Raw genomic sequence first — 22,835 nt, forward strand, 5'->3', positions numbered from 1 at the left:
GGCAAAGGCACATGGCAATAAATTATTATATGTATCAAAACCCTCGCAGGTGATTCTGATACAGTTCTAGGTGTAAGAATAGGTACTGTGCACAGTATGGGCTCCCCAAAGCCTCTAAACACTCTAATGTGAACTCAGTTTCAGCAGATGTAGAATGCAAATTGGGGATTGGTAATGGCTTAGTCTGGGTAGGAAGAAAATCGGAGTTACAGGATCATTATACAGAGATATATTAAAAACACAAGTACACAGCTTATTAATGTAAACCAAGGTTAATAAAATGTTGCCAAGTACAGGGTATTTTAATGAATACATTACCACATGATTTATATACAAGTGAATGCTGCTGGAGGCATTCAAAGTGCTTGAAAACACTGTTTCCTTAGGCTGATCAGTCACCTTGAATCTTGTTTGTGTTCCAAACATGCTATTGATAGAAGCTGTGCGGATATATTTCAGGTCCATACAAGACACAATGGCTGACATTGCTCAGTACCTGGCCTTTCATCTAATACTCTCTCACCCTTCTTGCGTGCTCTAGTGGCATCTCTAGACTCACAAATAAAGCAACACATGTTACTACATCCCATATATCCCCTCTACATGAAGAAGTAATTTCCATAAGAATGATTTTTTTCAGTCAATATTAGCTTATAAAATGTTCTACAGAGATAAAGACTAGAAAGACATTGAACAACAGATTCAAGTTCATTGCAACCTACAGAGGAGGTGACAGCCCATAAAGACACTTGGCTGCTGTGTCTTAATTTTCTTATCTTTAAAATGGATAATGCTTACCACTCCCAAACTTGGCATGTGTATAATGTGACATACAGTGCTTAAAAGAGGGTGTTGAGGATTGTATATACTAAACAGTTATTAATAGGTTGTACTTATTGTTGTTGCTAATTTTGCCTTTGAACATATACAGAGGGTAAGTGATGGGTAACCTAGATTTCAAACTAGGCTGTTGGATGTCCTCATTTAGCACCATTTTCCAGAGTGAGTAAAAATCATGTTTCCAATTTTCCCTCTTCCTTTAGCTGCTCAGCCTCAGTTTAATCTTCCTCTTTGTTTGAGAAGCCTCTCTTTTGAGTACATAATAAGGTAATGTCTAGCAAGAGGCACGCTGAGCATGTAGCATCATGCAGGCATTATTGGTACAAGATGCAATGTACATTAGACTGAGTGATCTTAATCAGAAATGATAGGGTGATAAGGGATGACATTCTTTATACTGATGAAATCACTCACTGTGGATTATGTATCTCTTTATGACACAACAAACAGGCTGCCTTGAAGGGAGATGGGTGGGATAGAAAGAGCAAGAGACCAGCTCAGTGAGTGTAATTGCACTCCTACTATTGCAGACTTACAGCGTGATTCCAAAGAAGTCCTACGTTAAATTTGCTCCCAAGGTTCCTTTCTTTGAGAGCACAGCTTTAAGATGAACAGTGAGAACTGAAGAAGACTCACAGAGAGGGTACAGGATGGCAAGTTCTGGAAACAGAGAAAGGGGATGAAGATTTGGGACAAAGATACTTATAAGGGGAAACAGAATATTTATAGATAGAGGACAACAGAGTCACTGTTTCTAAATTCTGGAAATTTTTTGAAAGGATATTAAACATGTTCTATGTGACATTAAATATGTTCTGTGTGGCTTCTAAACAGAGATCTTGGAGTATCAGGCTGCAAGGAGACAGATGTCAACATCAAAAAAGGAAAGATCACATTTAGGAAAAAGCTTCTTACAGTTAGAGTGACCTTTGTGTGAAAGGGTGATTCCATCCTTGGATCCCTCAGGTCATAATTGTTCAGAAGTGTGTGTGGTCACTGTGTGGACCATGTGGTTACCCTTCCTGCCTCTCCTTATCTGGCCCATTTTCTTTTATTGCCACTTGTAGATTCTGCAAGCTCTGTAACAAATGGTGCCTTTCTGTTACTACTATTATGGCACTTGGGCAGCTGCCTAACAAAGCATTCTTTGTTTAGTTCCAAGAAACACAAAATGAAACTCTTTCTTGACTTTCATGAGACTGCACTCTGTCGACTTTCCCTCATTTCCAGCCTCTCCCTGCCTTTTCTCTAGCTCAGCATTGCATGTTGATGATCCGAGGCCTTGCCTTCTTTCTTGCATGTGTTTAGTCGTTCCCTGCAAAGCACTTTTTAATGATGTGCTTCATTTCTGTCTGCAAAGTACTTTTTGATGAGTCTGAATGCTGTTAAGCATGTCACTCATGCTGTAGGTCAGTAAAGCTCCCACGATTCTCTTACATATACTTTCATCCTTCACTTAGGACGTGTCCATGTGTCTTTTCAGCATTTCCTCACACTGAGCATTAAAGTCTTTCCCACGAATGTAAAATGAGAGGTCAGTATGAGCAGTGCTGGTTCCCAAAGTCATTTATTTTTGAGCTCCTGTCCCAATTCATCTCTTGTCTCTACCATTCAAGTGTTACTGCTCTCAGGAACATCTGCTTGGCTCGACGTTTCATGCCAAACCATCTGTAATATTTGTTTCAACTTCCTGTTTGTTTGCTTATTTACAATGCTGTGGCCCAAAGTGACTTCTTCAGATTCAGTGCTGGGTCCTGCCCACTTTTCTGCCACCAGTGACTCTCCTTCTCATATAGCTTGCTTTTCCCAAACTTAGCATTGGTATTCTGACCTCAGGGCTTTTGTACAAATTGTTCTCTTTGCCTGCAATGTCTGCCATCTGTTCCGATTCATGTCGGTCTGTGTCTTTATCTAAAACTTAGGTCTAAAAGAGCACTTTTTACTCTTTTCTTGCTTTAGCTAAAATAACCAGTTTACCATGGTAGCTCCTTCCTATTAGCATGTCTGTTATATCCTTAATAACTCACTCAAGATAATTTTTAGTTTATGTGCAATACCTGCATTCCCAAAGTGTATTGAAAGATTTGAGAGCAGGGACTTAGTCTGGTATAGGGTGGGTCCTCAGTGACTATCTGTAAATTAGATGCACATATGGCAGGACAAGAGTCACACATCAAGAACTTGATATCCTCTACAAGCTAAAACATAATTTAAAAGGAGAGTGCATCTTGCTTTCAGGGGGTTGATTCATTAACTCATGGCTTCACTGGATGTGAGTGGAACATGGTGCTATCAGTCATCTAAGGTTAATTTAATGGGGCATTGATGGAATAGAACCCTTTGGTCAGAAATCAGTGTGCTGCAGAAGGCTGAAAATTGTGGCACACCAGAAAGGTTTGGAGAAGCAATTATAAACCTTGTCTGATTGCTAAGCAAGTCTGGTAGACTTGTGTCAAGGAGGATAAGTAACTTTCCCCTTTGAAACCTAGATCTGTCTTCCTGTAACAAATATAGACGTGAGGTTTGCTGAAAGCAGGCTGGAGAGCCACTCTGCTTTCATTCTTTGGTTATCATCCTAGAGTTTATCTTCACTTGTTCTCCCTCAAGCTTTGTGCCTTAGATTTGTTCTTATGCATTTTACTTATCCTTCCAACCACCACATTTCAGAGCATGAGCCTCTCTCCTTTCTCCACACTGAGTGTAAGCTCCACCCTTTCTAAAACATATAGCTACTTTTTCACTGTTCTCCATGCAGATATGTGCAGCTCCCAAACTCTGTGTTCTATTTTCTTAGAATTTGCATGAATTATATAAGGCCTTCTCTGAACTCTGAAGGACCTCTATTATCTTGACAAGTTGATGGAGGTTATGATAATGACACAAATGGTTCCTTGGTTCAAAGAGCATGCATAGCTAATGTGGAGGAGGGAAGTGCCCATTGCTTAATGCCATAGTACATCATTTCATTAGCTCAGTAAGACTTACCTTGACTTTGCCTTAGATAAGCACACTTGTAACTGGATTGGTCAATTCATCAGATGTTTATGGGTGATATCGAATAGTTATGATTGCATGCTCTGTACAAAATTCATCCCTTTTCTTTAAAAGAAGTGCCTAATATTAAAGCAAAGGAGCAATGCAACCAGCAATTGGAAAAAATCAACCATGAACTTTATAGACAGAGCAACCATGGGTTCAAGAATGTCATGGAAAACAATTGCTTGGTTTATTGCAATGTATAAACAAAATTAATTTACTCAAATTCAGGTCATTTGGCCCAGAAGGCTTGAGAGAAGCATTATATTGCTGATGATATTTATTGTTGAACTTGGATCTCTTTCATACATCATTTGACAATGTACTCAAAGTTCATGGGTCCCTAGTTGATTTTACAAAAAGGAAAGAATGTTTCAGTGAGACAGTTAATTAGCTATTCTCCCTCTGGGTTCACTGATCTCTTCCTAGTGATTGCTAAGCTTCTGAGTTCATGAGAATTTTAGAATGCAAACATTGACACCTCTTCTTCATATTAAAATTGCAACTTTATGTGTTTTTGCATTCTTTGGGACTTTTAAGTCAAAGAATATGGGTATGATGAATGCATGGTCATTCTTAATTAAATGATATGCCTCATATGCTCCCTATATGCACCTTTGAATGTTCTTTTGGATATCTAACTTAATAGAACTGGACTACTGTTTCCTAGGCCACATTATTATCAAGTTAAATCTTTATAATCCCTCACATGAGAAGGTAAAGTTAGGAAAGAGTGGTTTATCAGGTTAAAAATTATTTTCTGCTCCTTTTTCCTCATAAAAATAAATATTAAACAAAATCAGGTTGGCTTCATACTGAGTAGTGCTTACTAAGCATGGTAGAAAGGCAAAAGACAATAAGGATGATAATGATGAGTTGGAGGTCTCCGAAGACAATCATGAATTCATTGTTCATCAACAAATCAGATCAAAAAAGGTAAGCAGAACAAACAACTGGTGAACTTCAGGTCCCTGTATGAGCCCCATAGCAAAAGATATCACTTCTATGTATGGTGTCTGTGTTTTTCTCATTAGAATTTACTTTAAGAGATGTTATACTAGGTCATATTTTTCTCAAATTTTCTCTGCTATGTCACTTGAATATCTTCAGTTGAATGTTCGTAATATATTAGTAAAAATGGTGTGAATCATATGTCATGCTATGTGTGACATTCATAGCAAAAGCACTTCATTAAACCTCCCTCATCATTTCCTGAATAGACTTTACTGGGTAGAGTCCATGTAACCTGCATGGTTAATTCAATCTGTAGACATATCCCATAGTATAGCTAGAAGTTGCTTGGTAATGAAGATGAAAAATGCCTGCTCTGCGATACTCTTGTTTCTGATGTCCCTCTGTCTTCTGTCATGTCTTTCACAGGGTAATCCTTAGTCTCACTGACGGATGCAGTCAAGCATCCATGAGCCACAATGCCTAAAGAATAGGCTATGTGTGTATTTAAAAATCTTCATTTGTTTATATTCAATATTCTTGACATAACTGCTAATATGTTATCACTTAAGATAAAAGATTTTGATAGTTTATAAAGCTATGTTGTAATAAACAAACTACCAAGCAAAAATTCTTCTGAATCCATAGTATTTAGAGGATTGAGAATGTAGGACTCAGAGAAGAGGAAAAGTTACTATAGTAATAAGTTATGATCACAAACAGGTAAATAAAGCAGAGAGAAAAGAGATATTAATTAATCATTAATATATTTTTATCAGTGAAAATTATTATGATCTCAAAGAGAAAAGATCCCAAATATTTAATCTACTCTCTCTTGAAAGAACAACATAAAAATAAGCAAGAATTATTAAGAAGGAAGAAAACAATTAATGCAAGTTTTATATTCTAAAGAATTTATAAATGATTTTGCTTTTTGGCTATCAGCTGTCATTTTGATGAAGCAATTATATACTTAAAATAAACTTTATAATAAGTCCCATTACCTCTATAATTGGAACAGGATATATCTTTGAAATACATATGTTACATGCCAGCAGAGGGGTGTCATAATGCTGTCAAGATTTTGCTTTTGTTACCACCAGATAATATCCACTATTGAAGCCCCCAGTCCCTAGTCAGTACTCACCAATACAAGACTATGTATATTTATGGATTTTTAGATTAAGAAAAATAAAAAGGAGCAAGAGAAGTTAAATTTACTAATAGAATTTTAAACTAAAACAATCATAAGATTGTCATTTCAGATATATATAGCTGCTATAAAATAATATTAATAAGGCATTTATATTATCTTATGTTATGTCTTTGAAACACAGTATATATTGTACATTCCTGATACATTTCAGTTCACATTAGCCACAGATGATGGATGAGTACTAAATTAAATAGGATAGTTCTCAGGTTCTTTAAATCCAGAGAACTTTGAGGATATTATTATTATTATTAAATGGAACTGAATGCAAAAATTGTTTTATTTTCATCCTGCCTGTCTAAACCCAGAAGACAGTAATGTGTTTTTCATTACCCTCAAAATATCAAAGTATAAAATTCATTAAATGATTACTATGGGGCCTATTGTCTCTTGTCAAAGATCTTGTTGGAATTTTAAAACTGAAATGACCAGTCAGATCCCTACATGGAAGGTACATTCATTTTCTGTCTGTTAGTACTACCAGGGATGCTCATAAGACTATCTGTAGATGATTTTCTAAGTGGTCTTATCAAATAAAAAACACGGAGCCAAATATAGGGGTGGAAGCCTTAGAGAAATCAGAGAAATAGGGAAAGCCACCAGCTAACCTTACCTCACCAACTCTGCAGCTTCCAAATGCGAGTTACTTCCTGTCTACCCCTGTCTATATTCCTTGCTGTTCTGCCATCTGATTTGCTCTCTCTGTTTGTTGTGCCCAGATCGTGACCCCCAGAGAGACCACCAAAGACGAGCATGCCAGAATGCAAAAGCAAAGTTGAATTCTGGGATATCCAAAAGCAATACAAGCCTAGGCAGGGACTTCGTCCAATACATCCAACACAGTGGAGGCTGGAGGAAGTGCCCGCCTATCTGCAAGCTCAGCTTTTAAAGGGAAAAGTCACAAGGTTACATCATTTAGCAGTGCTAGTACGGGTACAATTCTGATTGGCTCGCTTCTAGGGGCTTTCTAGAAATCATGGCTTAATCTTACTCCTAAGGGAGTGGTTTCCCACCACCATTTCTCATTGGCTGCCCTCAGGTGGGGGCATTTTTATGGTCAGTTACCTTGGAAACCAGGGTGAGGACATTCCATAGTCAGGCAGGCATTACCTCGTGACTACCTTGTGACTCTGTACTTTTACACTTCCTGGTTTCTGGAATCTGAACTGACTGGTTTCAGTAACTAATGGCCTATTCCCAAAAGGAGAAATCTTAGGCCTTAATTTTAGGGTGAAAGCATTTTGGTCTTATTTCTAAGATGGCTCATTTTGGTCTCACACATTCAGCTTCCTCTTACTGTACAGCTTTGTCACTTTCTGTCTGTCTGTACAGATCTCCAGACCTCCATGGTTAACTAGTGTTGGAATTTAAGGTATGTGCCACCACACCTGGCTCTGTTTCCAGTGTGGCCTTGAAACACACAGAGATCCTGCCTGCCAAGTGATAGGATTAAGGGCGTGTGCTACTGTTGACTGACTTCTTTGTGTACCTAAAATGGCTTGCTATTTCCTCTTATCTCCAGGCAAGCTTTATTTATTCAAGCACAAATAAAATATCACCACATTTCAGCACAAATAAAATATCACCACAACTATCCATGGACTTGGAGGGCAGGAGAGGCACTGTTTGGGTCATTATTTCTCCTGACAATTGCCTTTGAAATGGGTGGCCTAGTTGGCCTTCGTGAGGGTGGCTGAAATCTCTCATTCAGTTTTGAAAGGAGATGCAATGTCTTTTGTGGTAACATCGTGTAAGGCAACATGTGGGGATCTAGAGCCAGCTTGCTTAATGTTCAGTTCCTATTCCATGTACTTGAACAAATTGCCCAACTCTTCCATGTCTCAGTTTTTTCATCTCTAATGTATATGTAGGATTGCTATGAAAATCAAATAGCTTTTTCATATGAAACCTTAGGATACATGGGAAGTGCTCAGTAAATATTTTATCATAATTTCCATGAGTATTAGTAGTATTATCATTATCTAGACAGACTATTTTGAGGAGCTAGTAGAGTGAGTTTGATAGGCAAAGGTCAGAGGTCATCTTCCAATTACAGAGAAGCCATATGAGAGAGTTCTGTTACCATATGTATGCGGACTGAGAGCCTTCAAGGACAGCCATTCATGAGCACATTAAACCTTCAAACAGTCACAAGTAGGGAGCTTCCATGATCCTGTGATGTAGCCATGATGAGGAAATCTCTTCTAGAGAGAAAATACTCTGCATTAGAATTTTATTCTAAGGCTTTCAGGTCACTCCAACAGACTAGCAAGCAGTATTTTCAAGTAATTGTTCTGGTGTCCAACTTCTACCTCCCAACTTAGAAGCATACTTTGAAATATACTAGGTATTTTTCTATTTAAGAAATTGAAGGAAAGGCTTCCATATTTATATATCTCTAAATTGTATACACTGGACTAGCATAGTAATTCATCCCATGTCTTTTAATATTGAACTTACTATGTAAACCTCAATGTCTCTCATAACATGTACTTGAAATGAGAAGGGAAAAGAATCCAGTAACATGAGGCTTCTAGATTAGATTACTAGTCATCATCTAATTCTTAGATTTTTGTCCACAAGGGAACTGATGAAAAATAATAATGGAGTGAAATTATCATTTAACAACCACAGTGAGCTGGACTCTGTGTCAGGGTCTGTGCACACATCACCTTCTCTCACAGCATTGGGGTAACTGTGACAGAAGCTGAGCCTCACAGTGACACTTCTTCCTAGACCTCAGTGGCAAAGCTTGTTTACACTTCATCGGTTGGACACAAAGCCTTCTCTCTATCACCCTTTGCTTTGATCTTGATTTTTATGGAAAAGCATTTTTCTGCTCGCTCTCTCTCTCTCTCTCTCTCTCTCTCTCTCTCTCTCTCTCTCTCCCATACACACACACAAACATATCCTAAATATCTTGTAAGCCTTACAAGTCTTGGACATACCCCTGCTAATTAAGTATGTAAAACATACATTGAAGAAAACAGCACTTTACAAGTTAACATTTTTTTTCTCCTTTTAGGATATAGCCCATGAGTTTGCCAGCTTAGGAACTTCATTATAACTCCTTTTTGTAGTTTTGTTTAAACACAAGGAAATCATCAACATACTCTAGCCCAGCTTCTACAATTCCCAAGGTCATTCTTTCAAAGCTGATTTTGTGCACCAAACCTCTTAAATACTTTTGCATGCCTTATAGTGTATTCATGTCACAATAACACACTAAAATATTTAAAAGGAAATCACTGCCTTATTTTTTCTCCAAAAGAAACAGCCCTTGCTTACAGCTCTCAATGGGCTGTAAATATCTTCTGGGCAGCTGTGCCAGTGCCCGTTGGAAATCCGTCCTACATTAGTAGTAACTAAGGAACTCATAGAATATTCTCTTTGCACTGAAATGCAGCCGTGCTCTAGCATGTATATTTTTCTTTTGGAAGAATTTTCTTTTTCTTCATTGTTAGAAGGACTTTGCATGCTTGGATTAAGTGCACTGTGAACTTTCTGCTCATTTTCTCTGGTCATCTTGGCCATAAGTTGATGTCAGGACTGAGGTGCAGTTGACTTTTTTGTCACCACATAAAAGCAACCAAACATGTTACATAAGTCTCCCCACATAGCACACACACATACACACACACATACCAGATGCATGTATCGTGCATGTATTTTTTTATGGAATAGTTGCTTACGTCTTATCTCAAATGTGAGAACTTTGGGAATTCAGCACATTCACTTGCTCTCAATCTGGGGTGACGATGAATTAGACTTGAGAGAGCATAGAGCAAGATTGTCCTAAGTGATGCTTTCAAAATGTAGAGGAAAGATTGGCTGTGATTTGACATTAACAAGCTAATCAATTAATACATCCAAGAGGACATTGACTTATGTTTCTTTTCATCAGGTGCAGAAACTAAGGCACAGAGAGACCTTGTAACTTTTTTCAGGACAACAGAGAATCAGGGACACTCCTTAGATTCATGTTTAGGCTGCCTGTTTCCAGCCTGGCTTTCCTTCATGGAGCGGCCTCCACAAACACTCACAGATGTCTTCATTCCCTTCCTCCTCACTACCTCTGACACACAGAAACCTCTACCTCATAGGACAGGTTCTCCAGAATGCTAGCTGTACTAGATCTGTATTTCCCCAGTCCTTCAAATGCAGTGCCTCATTTTCCCCTTCCTCAACTCTTTGGCTTTCATTTGTCAGCAACAAGGCCTCATACTTTCTCAGCATTGCCTTCCTTTCTGTCAAAATGTCCTTTTTGTAACTCAGTTGTACACAACAGCAGTTCACATTCTTAACCTTCAAGAGATAACAACATATTTTTCAAACTAACAAGGCCTTCTAGAAGAGAATGGAATTTTAAAAGTAGAATATCAAACCTTAATCTAGACATCAGTGGGACTAGTAACTCTAAAACCAAACCACAAAGGCCAGCTCAGTACCCTGAGTGCATGTCTGGGGTCTACCTGAAAAGTAATTTGGTAAATGTCTCCATGGAAGCCCCATCGGTGCTCTTAGTGACAGACCCATCCACATGAACTTTCATATTTGGAACCACGTCACCCTGACAAATAGTAATAGACATTTCTATGTCCCCCTCTAAGCTCGAAAATGGTCTTATCTATGTCATAGTTTCTACATTACCCCAGAGTGACTTCTGACTTTGAATATGGGAAGTAGGCCCCAAGCCAAGAAATACAGAAAATCTTTAGAAAGGGAAAAAGATCAATGATGATGATGATGATGATGATGATGATGATGATGATGATGATAAATAGAAACACCAACCAAATGAAAAAGAAAGCCAAGCACACCCAAGCCAGAAACAGATTTACTACTAGATAAACCAAAAGAATGTGTAGACAGGTCAACACCTTCAATATTAGCACATAAGATCTAGTTTAAACTTCTTACCTCCACTATTGAGATAATAAATTCATCAAGTCACCATGTTTCTTCCAATTTCTGTAGCAACAAATAAGGAAATGAGTGTAACCATCAAATGTAGGACCTAGCTTGGCATTGGGCCAGTTCCTCTTCCACTTGGATGCTGAGTCAGTACTGAAGAGTAGGGCTAGCAGTGGGGTTGCCTTCAGATACAGGAGAGGCCCAAGGACATGGCACAGCTGTCACTACTCTGAAATATTAGCCTGCTGCACGTGAGTGAGAAATTAATGCAGTGTCTATGCTGTATTGTAAAGTAGAAGCCACAAAGTCACCAGGATCATGCAGGGTCATAGATTCCAGGGAAAAAAGTGACCACTTGGTGACAGGGTATGTGAAAGTCCTTCCATGGAGACTCAGATCCTGGCTCTGTGACTGATGAGATTATGGGCCATTCATTTTGTCCACAGTTTGTTTCCCTGCGCTCCAACTGAGACGGATTCATCTTGGTCACCTCAAAGTCTGCTTTCAACTCTGGTTCCTTGTGATGCTATGACACTAAATAGTTCAATTTGGAAAGAACCATTTGCCCAAAGACCCCTTCCCTTTGATTTCTGAGACAAGGCCACATTAGCATAGCAGAAAGAATATTTACATTGCAGTTGACTTTTAAAACTCACAGAGAGTGGAAGATAAAAGGAAAACACACCAGATGGGGTGTGAGCACTCTACTATTTCAAAACATAGCCATTTCCACTAAATTAGTTGGCACAAACTTAGACTTAAATATCATCCTGATTGCTATTTACACTTGTCAAAGTGACAACAGTAGTGTGTTTCCAAAGGAGGAAGATGGTGCTAAGACTGATGGGAATGTTTTTGGTGGTTTATTTTTTTTGCATAGAAACATTAAGAGAATAATGAGTTGAATATAAAAATATCATGGAAATCATGAATGCAATTGAGATCTAACTCAGCACCTGGGTTTCTAGGAACAGACTCTGAGCAAATACTGTGAGCTTGTCTGAATACATGTACATCCCCTGAGTAAACGTCAGTGTCTTTAATTTTGTTGGGTCCTACATGCTGTGATACTTGACACATTGTTAGTTACAGACTCTTTTGAAAACCCTTCTCCAAGCTAGTTATATATTTTCAAATATACACTTAAAAGACAGGTTAAACCTCGAGCTTGCTTTTAGAATTGTGGAAGTCCTAACTGAAGAAGTAGAGAGAAGAAGGAGCTAGTCCTGACTGAAGAAGCCCCATACAGTAGAGAGAAGAATGAGCTTGGAGTCCAGAAGATTACTGTGCTGTACTTCTGAAGGAAGTATTTTGAGAATGAGAAAAAGTCCCCAGAATCCCCAGCATTTCAATGCCTGGTACCCAGTTGTTGGTGCTGTTTCTGGAGGCTTAGGAGTTGTGGCCTTGTTAGAGGAGGTGTGTCGCTAGAGGTGAGCATTTAGAGTTTAGAATCTGGCCATTTCTAGTTTATGCCCTCTGCTTCATGTTTAACATACAAGATAGGCACTTGGCTGCTGCTCTGGACCCATGACGGTTGCCTGCAGGCTCTGCTCCCCTGTTATGGATGCTAACCCAGTGGAACCAGAAACTCTTTCTTACTTAATTTGCCTTGGTATTGGGGTTTTATCAATAAAAAAATAACTAATACAATTGCTAAGACTGGCTTTGTTTTAAAAGGTTTATGCACGTTTATACCCACCTAAAATCAAGGGATGTTATTCATGGCCTTTAGGTTCAATATTTCTTTGTAAGCTCCAGCTCTCTGAATTCAAAAATATTGTACTAATTTATTCTGGGAGTAAATGTCAGATGTGCACTGTCAGGATATCCAGTGAGGACGGGGGAATCTTCTGCAAAGGAGATTCCTCAAGGACTTTGAATAGCACTATTCATCAGGAATCCAGCAACTAAACATACCCAGTGTGCAAATCTCTCATCTTTTAATTAAAGGTCCACTCCTAGAGTTACACAATAGGTTCCAGAAAACTAGCCACTTGTATAAACTTTTATTTGTACCTTTCAGGTTTGTGTGTGTGTGTGTGTGTGTGTGTGTGTGTGTGTGTGTGTGTGTGTGTGTTTGTGTGTGTGTGTGTGTGAGAGAGAGAGAGAGACAGAGACAGAGACAGAGACAGAGACAGACATTCAGACAGACATATAGACGGACAGACAGAGACAGAGAGATGACCAAAAGACAGTGAGACAAAAATCAGAGAAAAACAGAGAGGAGACAGAACTTTTTTATTTCCAGTGTTTGATGATTATAAAATATCATTGAAGTATACAATATAATTGCTTATAATCTTAAGAATCTTTTTGAGTTGCAAGGTAATCTCTAAGTGGTAAGAATTCACCTTTCTAGTATTTTTATTAGTAGAGGAAGTTAACCTATTGCAATTTCCTGTTCTCTAATGTGCTTTTCATTTAAATATATAAAAGATTTGTCAGGCATTGGTTAGTTAAATCCAGACATACAAATTGGAGTGATCAGGTGTTCAAACTTAATGCATCTGATAATAGAGACCATGCCGTGATTGCAGGAAATGTCCCTATCCTCACATATATCATTACTGATAACACCCCCATTCTAAACTGTCTAAGCTTAAAATTCTTGAATTTTTTCACTGATTTTCTGAATTACTGGTTTTACTTGCCTTTACATAAGGCAAGTTTGGTGAGAATGGATTTTTTATTTTACTTTATTTTTTGGCTTACAATGCCAAGCTGCAAACCATCATTTCGGGAAAATCAAGGCAAAAACTCAAGCAGGTCATCACAGCCACAGTTGAGAGTAAAAAGAGAATAACACATTGTTGCTTGTGTGCTTGCTCTTAGCCAGCTTTTCCCTCTATGATACAGTTCAGGATTCCCCTGAAAAGGGAATGGCACTGCTCACTGTGGGCTGGCTATGGCCTTATCAATTCACAATAAAGATAATACCTCATAGCATTAGCTGTATTGTTAAAGATATTTATTTATTTATTATAAAGTCCACAAGCCGACCTGGTCTAGGTAATTCCTTAATTAAAGCTCTCTTTCCAGGTAACTCTAGGTTATGTTGACATTTAGAAGTATGTGGCATAGTGGATTATATTATATTAGCTCTTCTTGCCAGACTACTGGTAATTCCTATTTTTGTCTGGTCGGAAGTCTTCATGTGTTGCTATCTATCTGGGATTGTGTTACAAGCTCCCAAAATATTGTCTTTAGTCTACTCTTCTCAGTTTTGTTTATTTGTTTGTTTTGCTTTTGGGTTTTTGTTTGTTGTTTTTTGAGGGTTTGTTTTTTGTTTTGTTTTGTTTTTTTGCTTTGCTTTGTTTGTCCTTGTGTTTGGGATTTTGTTTGTTTGATTGTTTTTTTCTAGGCAGTGTTTCTCTGCATAGCCCAGTCTGGCCTGGCCTGGAACTCTGTAGGTTAGGCTGGCCTTGAATTCACCTGCCTCTGCCTCCAAGTGCAAGGATTAAACCTGTGCATCACCACACCCTGCATCTTCTTTTAATTATCGAGAAAATTCCATGATTTTTTCAAATCATTTTACTTGCCTAACAAGTCCCTGAGGCTTGAAGTGGGAGATTCTGATATAATTCCAAAACACAGCAATCATGTACCTCCCTAGGACTTCCCTCTTCACAGCCCTTTTTCTTAAGGCATGGATTTCTAAGCTAAGTGCCTAATTCCATATCTAGAGCATAGCAGTAAAACTTACCCTGGTATTGATCATGGTATTCAGGTGGTGGTGGTGTGTTTTGCTGGACACTAAGATGGGAAGCAGAAAGAGAACACACCTCTTTTCCTCATTACCTTGTCACCCTGTGGCTGTCCCTTTCTTCTGGCCATTGTTAGCACACAGCCCTGTGTTCTGTGTCCAGGCCCCCGAATTTCTGCCACACACATTGGCAGGTTAGTTCCTTTAAGTGCACAGCCCTCCATTACAGAATCAGGGAAGTTCCAGCATCTGAGCTGAGCTTCCAAGAACTTTTTAAATGTTTCTTTGCTCTCTTGACTTACAAGTGCCTGCCAGTAAACCAACCCCTCCCCACTTCTGCCCTTTCTAGTTGATGTTTATGATGATTCTGAATGTGCTACCTCTGGCCTCACCTTGTCCATCTTTCTGAAGAAGTTCCCTGAGGATGCCCAGTGTCTCTAGACCTTCCCACATGTTACCCTGTAGTTCTTAGAACAAGAGAGGACAAAGGGTTAGATCTCAGTGCATCTGAATAATAAGAGTCAAGTTTATGATTGACCTCAGGTGGACTAAAAATAATTTCATCATCATTTATAGCTGCACCCTTGTGTCATTCACTAAATGGAATCCTCCATTTTAATACAACTTTATTGAAATATAATTCAAATGCTGTGCAGTTCATTTATTTAAAGTATATAATTTAATAATTTCATGTGATCTGCTAAGATTTTATTAGGGTAAAGTTTCAAAATGTTCAGTTTTTTTTTTTTACCATATACAAGTATTTCATCTATTCCAGTTTTGTTGAAGAATGATTGAATATATTAGTATATATGTGTATGTGTGTTTGTGTGTGCTATACAACATGATGACATGACACATTTTATACATACTGAAGCAATTTACCACAACCAAGCTAAATAATATATCCAGCATATGACCCAAGGTGGTTACCAGATTTGTTATGGTAAGAATAGTTACTATCTACTCCCAGCAAAATTCAAATATACAATAAATTATTGACCGTGGTTACCATGCCATAAGGAGATCATCAGAATTTAGTCACCCTGTAGCTAAGCTTTTACCCCTTACCATCATGTCTTCACATCTCAGACCCGGGGAACTGCCAGTCAACTTTTTGTTTCTGTGAGTTGAAATATTTTAGATTCTACCTGTGAGTGAATTTGTACACAATTTTCCTTCTGTCTTTCTGTCTTAAGTGTCCTCTAGGTGAATATATGTTCTTAGCAATAAAAATTTTCCTTCTGTTTTAAGGCCAAATTATATTCCTGCATATCATGTACACACACACAAATACACACACACACACACACACACACACACACACACACACACACCACATTTTTTTCATCCATTTGTCTCTCAGTGGACACCTGGCTTCTTCATCTTGGGTACTGTAAATAAAGTCATAGTAAGCATCAGAGTGTTCATATCTCTTGGAGATAATAATCTGACTTTTCTTGTATACTTACCCAGAATTCAGATTGCTAGATTATACGGTGATCCTATTTTTAAGTGTCTAAGAATCCTATACAGTGCTTTTCATGATACCAACATTAAAATACATTCCCACCAACAATGCACAAGTGTTCCTTTTGTTCTTCTGTTTGTCATACTCATCCTAACAAGTGTGAAGTGATAGCCTGTGGTTTTTGTTTGTACTTCCCTGATGATTAATGATGTTGAGTATTTTATCATAAACCTCTTGGCTATTTATATTGCTTCTTTGAAAAGAATGTTTGGGGATGTAGCTCAGTGGTAGAACATTTACCCAGCATGCAGAAAACCTTGATTTCCAGCTGTGATACTTAAAAAAAAATGTCTGTGTAAGACCTTTATCCATCTTTAAAATTTAGGTTACTATTATGTTGCTATTAAATTATATGGGCTCATGAGATAGTTTGAATATATTATAGACATATTGCATATTTCTTCTATTCCAAAGATCTCTTTTCTTTTTCTTTTTTTTTTTTTATCATTTCTTCTGCTGAGCAGAAACCTCTCCATTTGTTGCCAAATAATATCCTTGTAGCTAGAGTTTTACTGCCTGGCCCACAGTCAGGATAAATCTCTCTCACCCGCCAGTCCCACAGCCGCTCAGACCCGACCAAGTAAACACAGAGACTTATATTGCTTACAAACTGTATGGCCGTGGCAGGCTTCTTGCTAACTGTTCTTACAGCTTAAAGTAATCCATTTCTATAAATCTATACCTTGCCTCATGGCTTGTGGCTTACCAGCATCTTCACATGCTGCTTGTCATGGTGGCGGCTGGCAGTGTCTCTCTGACTCGGCCTTCCACTTCCCAGAATTCTCTTCTCTGCTTATCCCACCTATCCTTCCTACCTGGCTACTGGCCAATCAGTGTTTTATTTACCTACCAATCAGAGCAACATATTTGACATACAGAACATCCCACAGCATATCCTCACATATATCTGTTCATTGTTGAATGGAAATTCATGTGTTGTTTCTATATTTTGCTTCATAGTAATAATCCAAGAATAACTCTCTTCATTTTTAAAGTATTTTATGTACATATGTTCATTTTTCTTACATAAATAAATAGGAAAGAATGGAGTCATTGTGTCATAAGACAACTACATTTTAATTCCTAAGATATTGCCAAGGTTGTTTCCAATGCAGTCACTGTGTTTTACATTTCAAATAATGGCTCCAATGCTCCTGCATCTATATTAAGAAGCCTTCCCTAATTTTTCAATTATAGTCATCCCAGTGTCTGTGAAGTGATAGCTCACTGTGATGTTGGTTGGATTTTCCATCCTTGGTAGCTAGCCATGTTGGCTATTTCCCCATGATTTTTGATCAATTGTATGTCTTCTTTGGGGGAATGTCCATTCAGATCCTGTGTTCATGGTTTCAGTTAGATGTTTGTGTTCATACTATAGAATTGTAAGAGGGTTCTTCTGCATTTAAGCTCTTCCACTCTCTCAATACCCTTCTAGGATACCCAGAGAAATTGTCTTCGAGTTTTGCCTTCTGTGCAGAGCTGCCTGGCAAAAGGGCATTAGTACCTTGTAGGAATGCACCAGAAAGTTCTTTCTCTGCAACTTCTTGGTTTTATTTACTTTTGGTAAATAAGACATGTTTATACATCTCACAAAGAGGAAGAAAAACAGGGTGAATGTCTATGTTTCTAACCCTAAGGCAAAGTCCTGTCCAGACACCACTGTATCATTTTCTCCCTACAACCTGTGTAGAAACCCCATGCTTTTATCCCTGATGCATAGTACAGGGGCAGCAGAACATCCCCAGGAGCCAGGTCTGACTTCACAAATAATGTTTTGTTGGGAAAGAATCATGATTATCTGTTTATATATGACCTCAAAAGCCCCAAACACACACACTCTCTCTCTCTTTCTCTCTCTCTCTCTCTCTCTCTCTCTCTCTCTCTCTCTCTCTCTCTCCTCTTTCTCTCTCCCTCCCTCCTTCCTTCCTGTGTGTGTGTGTGTGTGTGTGTGTGTGTGTGTGTGTGTGTGTGTGCAAATGTTTGTAGAGGCCAGAAGTGAACCTTAGGTATTGTTCCCTAGGCATCATTTATTTAGGGGGAGGAGTAGAATATCTCACTGGCTTGCAACTAGCTTAGTAGGGGAGGCTAGTCCCAGGAATCTGCCTGTCTCCACCTGCCCGATGCTAGAATTAAAAACATATACCATGCCCAGCTTTTTTTCTCATGTTTTGGGGATTGACTGCAGGTCTTCATGCTTGTGAGGCAAGCACTTTAGTGAGTGAGCCGTTTCTTCATCTCCTTCTATGTGGACCCTTATAAAAAGTGGTTTCCAGTTCCTGGCCTGGCAGAGAATGTGTTGCGACATCTGATTCTGTAACTCTACATTAACATGGATCTTTTCCATGGCATGTCATAAAGCTACAGCAACTTCAACAATCCATTGTTGCTTCTACTGAGATATTCTCACCCAAATGCAGCTCTTTTTTGTCCAAGGGTGGGGATTAGCAGAAGCAACAAGGCACTATTTTCTTTAAATGATTAAACAAAAGTTTTTCCCACTTTACTCCAGGTGTCCCAGTTTCCGCAGACATCTCTCCCCTCTCAGAAGAGATGACTTTGCATTTGTGAAAGTGTGTGAACAGTTCAGTGTCTCGTCCACACCATCTCTTGTGCCGGCATGTTCTACTCGAAATCACCCCACTTCTTATTTTGGAAGCTCATTGTTACTAAAGGAACGAAATAGAAAAGAGTTTTGCTTCTTGACTAAGATCATACTTTAGATTATTCTTGGAATCAAAATGCGTAGAGTATATGTGTGAACATAGAGTGGTGAGGAGATGCTCGTGGCTTTGTAATGAAGCAATGAGAATGAAAGCTCAGCAATGCCTCCCACGATCTTGGCCTCAGTTGAACTGGATGAGCCTGGGATGTTTCTCATGCTGTAGAAGATCCCATTTGACAATGTTTATTAATTGCCTCATGGGACACCTGACATGCAGTTCTCATTAAATAGTAGCAGCCATTATTGCTGTCACTGTTGTTGCTTTTATATCATTGCTGTAATTGTTCTGTTGTGAATGAGAGATCAGTGCGCAAACTTGAATGTCATGGCTCTTCATTCACTGTGTGGGTTGTAAGGTGAAATGGCTGCAAATGAAAGACAAAGACTGTAAATAATTGAAGAGAGTGAGAGAAAAGCAGAAGCCATCTGTGGTGTACGCTTGTTATCTAAGAAAGACAATTGTGTTCTCCCTTCTGGCCTGTGGATGCCAATCCTGAATATGGAAGTCAGACCTCAGAGCTCACAACCATTCCTAGGAAGGCTGGGAGTCACTGGAAAACAATTTTCAACTTAGGTTATTGGAAATAAAATGAAACACTCATTTCCACTAAAACAAAAACAAAAAGAAACACCCCCAACCCCCAAAATTTGATGCAAAATATCACCAGATCTAAAGGCCACCCTATCTGGTTTGCAACTTCTTGTCTCAAAGTTGTGACCCTCTCCTGGGGAAGCACTTTCTAGGAATTTGAACTTATTTTTGTTCACAACTAAAGATGACTTCACTATTTCACTTGAACAGCCATCAAATATTTGTCAAACAATTCTCTTGTGCCAAGCACTGAACACATATTAGAAATGAGTGATAAAGAGTGCTGCCCTCAAGGTCTTGATTTAGTAAGATGGACCAACATGCCCTAAAATCATCAGTTACTGGCATGATCAATGGACGCCGCCTATATCTTAGCAGCCTGCCATGGATGAAGAGGAATATGAAAGGGACTCAAAATAGGAGCAATACTCCATCTACAAGGTGAAATGCTGAACATGTGTCCCAGCACAGGAAGTAGTGGGTCCAGGTTCAGATCTAGAAGGGCAAACAAGTAGACCAGCAGGCAGTTGAGTAGTCCGTGTCAACAGCAGAGGACAAAGTTGAACTTCAGCTCCAGGGAGAGTCATGAAGCCCACTACTTACCCACTAATGTAACAAGCACAGATGTCACATGATAAGCTGGTATAAGGCCATGTCATCTCAATGTTAGGGTTTCATCACTTTATGGGGTCCATCTGAGGAGGTTATACTTTTTCCTTAGTCTGGCATGTCTTATAAGTTCATGTATCTGGTTTCTCTAATAAGATTTTAATATGCCCATGTATGTTCACTCTAATAAGCATGTAGAGCGGCTTTCTCTTTATTCATTTATCAGCCGACATTCACCTGGCAGACTGTGCAGTCTCTAGTCCTCCCAGGGCTGCAGTCATCTCTCTCCCTTGAAATGGGGTCAAAAGCTTTTTACAAAATGATGTTTCCTAAAGCAACACATGTCACAAGCTGTTGAGGGCCATGATATAGATACAGCAGGTAGCAATTGATAATTTAGATGTCAACCCACCAGGTAAATAATTCTCTGATGGAGAAGAACCCCATTCAAGCAAGGCTTACAGGATTGCTGACTATGAAAACTGTTACATCCATCTGTAATTTCATATGTGCAAAAGCAGCTGTGCATTTTCATGTAATATGTACATGTAATCTCATGATTATGTCTCAATCATATGGGCACATATATCTGTGGATGATCAGGAAGATGACTTCTCGTTAAGCTGTATAATTTTGATATATAGAAAATATACTAGGATATGCTTCATAACTAGATCTCTTGTTCCACAAGGACTGTAAGACACTTAGACTCTGTTTTTTTTTTTTTTTTTAAATCATAGCTCAGACTGCCATAAAGAAAACAACAATTTCTTTTCTGTTCTAAGATAAGCCACATACTATTGGCTGGTTTTGGGCCTCAGAACAAATTCAAACTAGACTGAATATCTCTGTAAATGGATCAGAAATTAAAACTTTACAGATATGACAGATGTCTAACCAAGGTTATTAACACAAAGCAACCTAAAATACTATGCGAGTTTCTCTAGCCAAGTCTGGCTGATAACACAGACCAGCAGCCACTGCCCAGGAAAGTGTCAAACACCATGTCCTGCACCTATGCATTGCCATGGTAAATGGCTCTTTTCTTTATTGTTTGCTTAAGGAATGTGCTATTGACCTTCGGATGTAGCTTTTGTAATTTTTTTTTTATTATTGCCAAAGCCTCCTGTTAAATATGTATAGAACTGTGTAGAATGGAGGAGAACTAGAAAGCATTGGGACTTGGAAGGAATTAGAGCTGCAGAGAAGAATTAGAGGGAAAAACAGAATGAAGAGAATTCGAGCTGAAGATGAATAGAAGAAAATGACCCTCAGGTTGTGTGTAAATCTTTTTCCCTCAGATAGATAGAAAGTTGTTCCAAAAGACCCTCAGATAAGAACCTTTCCTAAAGTCCCACTCTAGAAAAGTATTCTCTCGGTAACCCTGGCTGCAGTACTGAGAGCAGGTCTCACAGGCTGTGGAAATGTCACAGCCTGAGAAAATGCTATTGTGGTATGATATAGCATAACTTAGAGTACGGCACAGCCTGATCTCTTGATTCTTCCTGTTTTTTTGTGACACCATTCACCAAATTCCCTGACATTCCCAACTTATCCCTGGCTTTGTGTATATGGCTGACTTCCATTCAGAAATATGATGTGATCTCCCAAAAGTAACTTTATACTTTGATATGATCTTTGTTACCACAAGTCTTGGCAGAGTAAACTCTTATATATAACGCCTGTGAATGTAAAAGAGTTGGGTATTTTTTTTAGATAACACAATTATGAAAGAACACAAAATTAAACTAATTTTCATACTTTACTAGTCTAACCATATTTGGAAAAATACAGAATTACTTTTTTGGTTAGATACTGAGGATCATTACCAATATTTTATTGTTCTATTATTTCACTGTCTCTGAAGTGATATTTAAAAATAGAGGATGAAGTTTAATTTGGGGCTTATGAAGAGAGAAATGTATACTGTGAATTCAGTTTCCAAGTTACAGCTGCTGGTTGAGGAATGTCAGCTTCTTCTCTAGTGCTCCAGTGCTGAGTCTTGTGTTGAACTGATATTTTAAACAAAGCATGCAATTTGGGAATGAATTTGGAAATTCTGAGAAACTCTTTTGCAAATGAAAATTCACACTACTATCTTTTCAGAGGCTTCCTTTTGACATAACAAACCAGTCCTTCTATGCTCATAATCCAGTAGATACACATTGACCTCTATCTTGTGCTCCCCACCATGTCTGAGGAACAGCAGAAAACTGGCTCCCTGCTCTCACAGAGTCAATGTTCTGATGGTAAAGGTTGTACAGCTGATGACAAATAATAAGTTCTCAGACTGCACCCAAAGACCAAAGGCAGCTAAAAAGTGAAATATCGGACTTACATGGGTAGAAAAGGTGATTATCCAACATTTTTCTCTTGAGTAGGCTCACTTTTAGCTGTTTCCTGAATGATGTGAAAATGGCAACCATGTAGGGATGTGGAAGACCAGCATTCCAAGAATAGGGCAGAGGTTTTAGAATAAGAAAGAAGCAGACACATTTTTGTTAAGTAGAGAGATAGCAAGTGTGCTCAATGTCAAATCATAGACAGGACCTTATAAGGCATTCGAAGGCATTCTGAGGGCATTGGAAGATTTTTGAACATAGGCATGGAGTGATCTGCTTCTTCCCTTTAAAACAGTGCTGTGATTATTGTGTTGAAAATGGTAGCTAGACATCAAGAACAAAGTAGAGTGTGACCTATTGATAGTTTGAGTATGGTGGTATT

At 38.6% G+C, this 22,835-nt stretch overlaps 1 protein-coding gene across 2 annotated transcripts in view; it reads left to right on the forward strand.

Moving 5' to 3' along the window:
- The window catches only part of Fhit (fragile histidine triad diadenosine triphosphatase), a 1,519,797-nt gene that overhangs the window by 1,307,653 nt on the left and 189,309 nt on the right, over positions 1–22,835 (forward strand). The window lies entirely within an intron of this gene.

This window comes from Peromyscus eremicus, chromosome 9 (genome assembly GCF_949786415.1).
Source record: "Peromyscus eremicus chromosome 9, PerEre_H2_v1, whole genome shotgun sequence".
NCBI lineage: Eukaryota > Metazoa > Chordata > Mammalia > Rodentia > Cricetidae > Peromyscus > Peromyscus eremicus.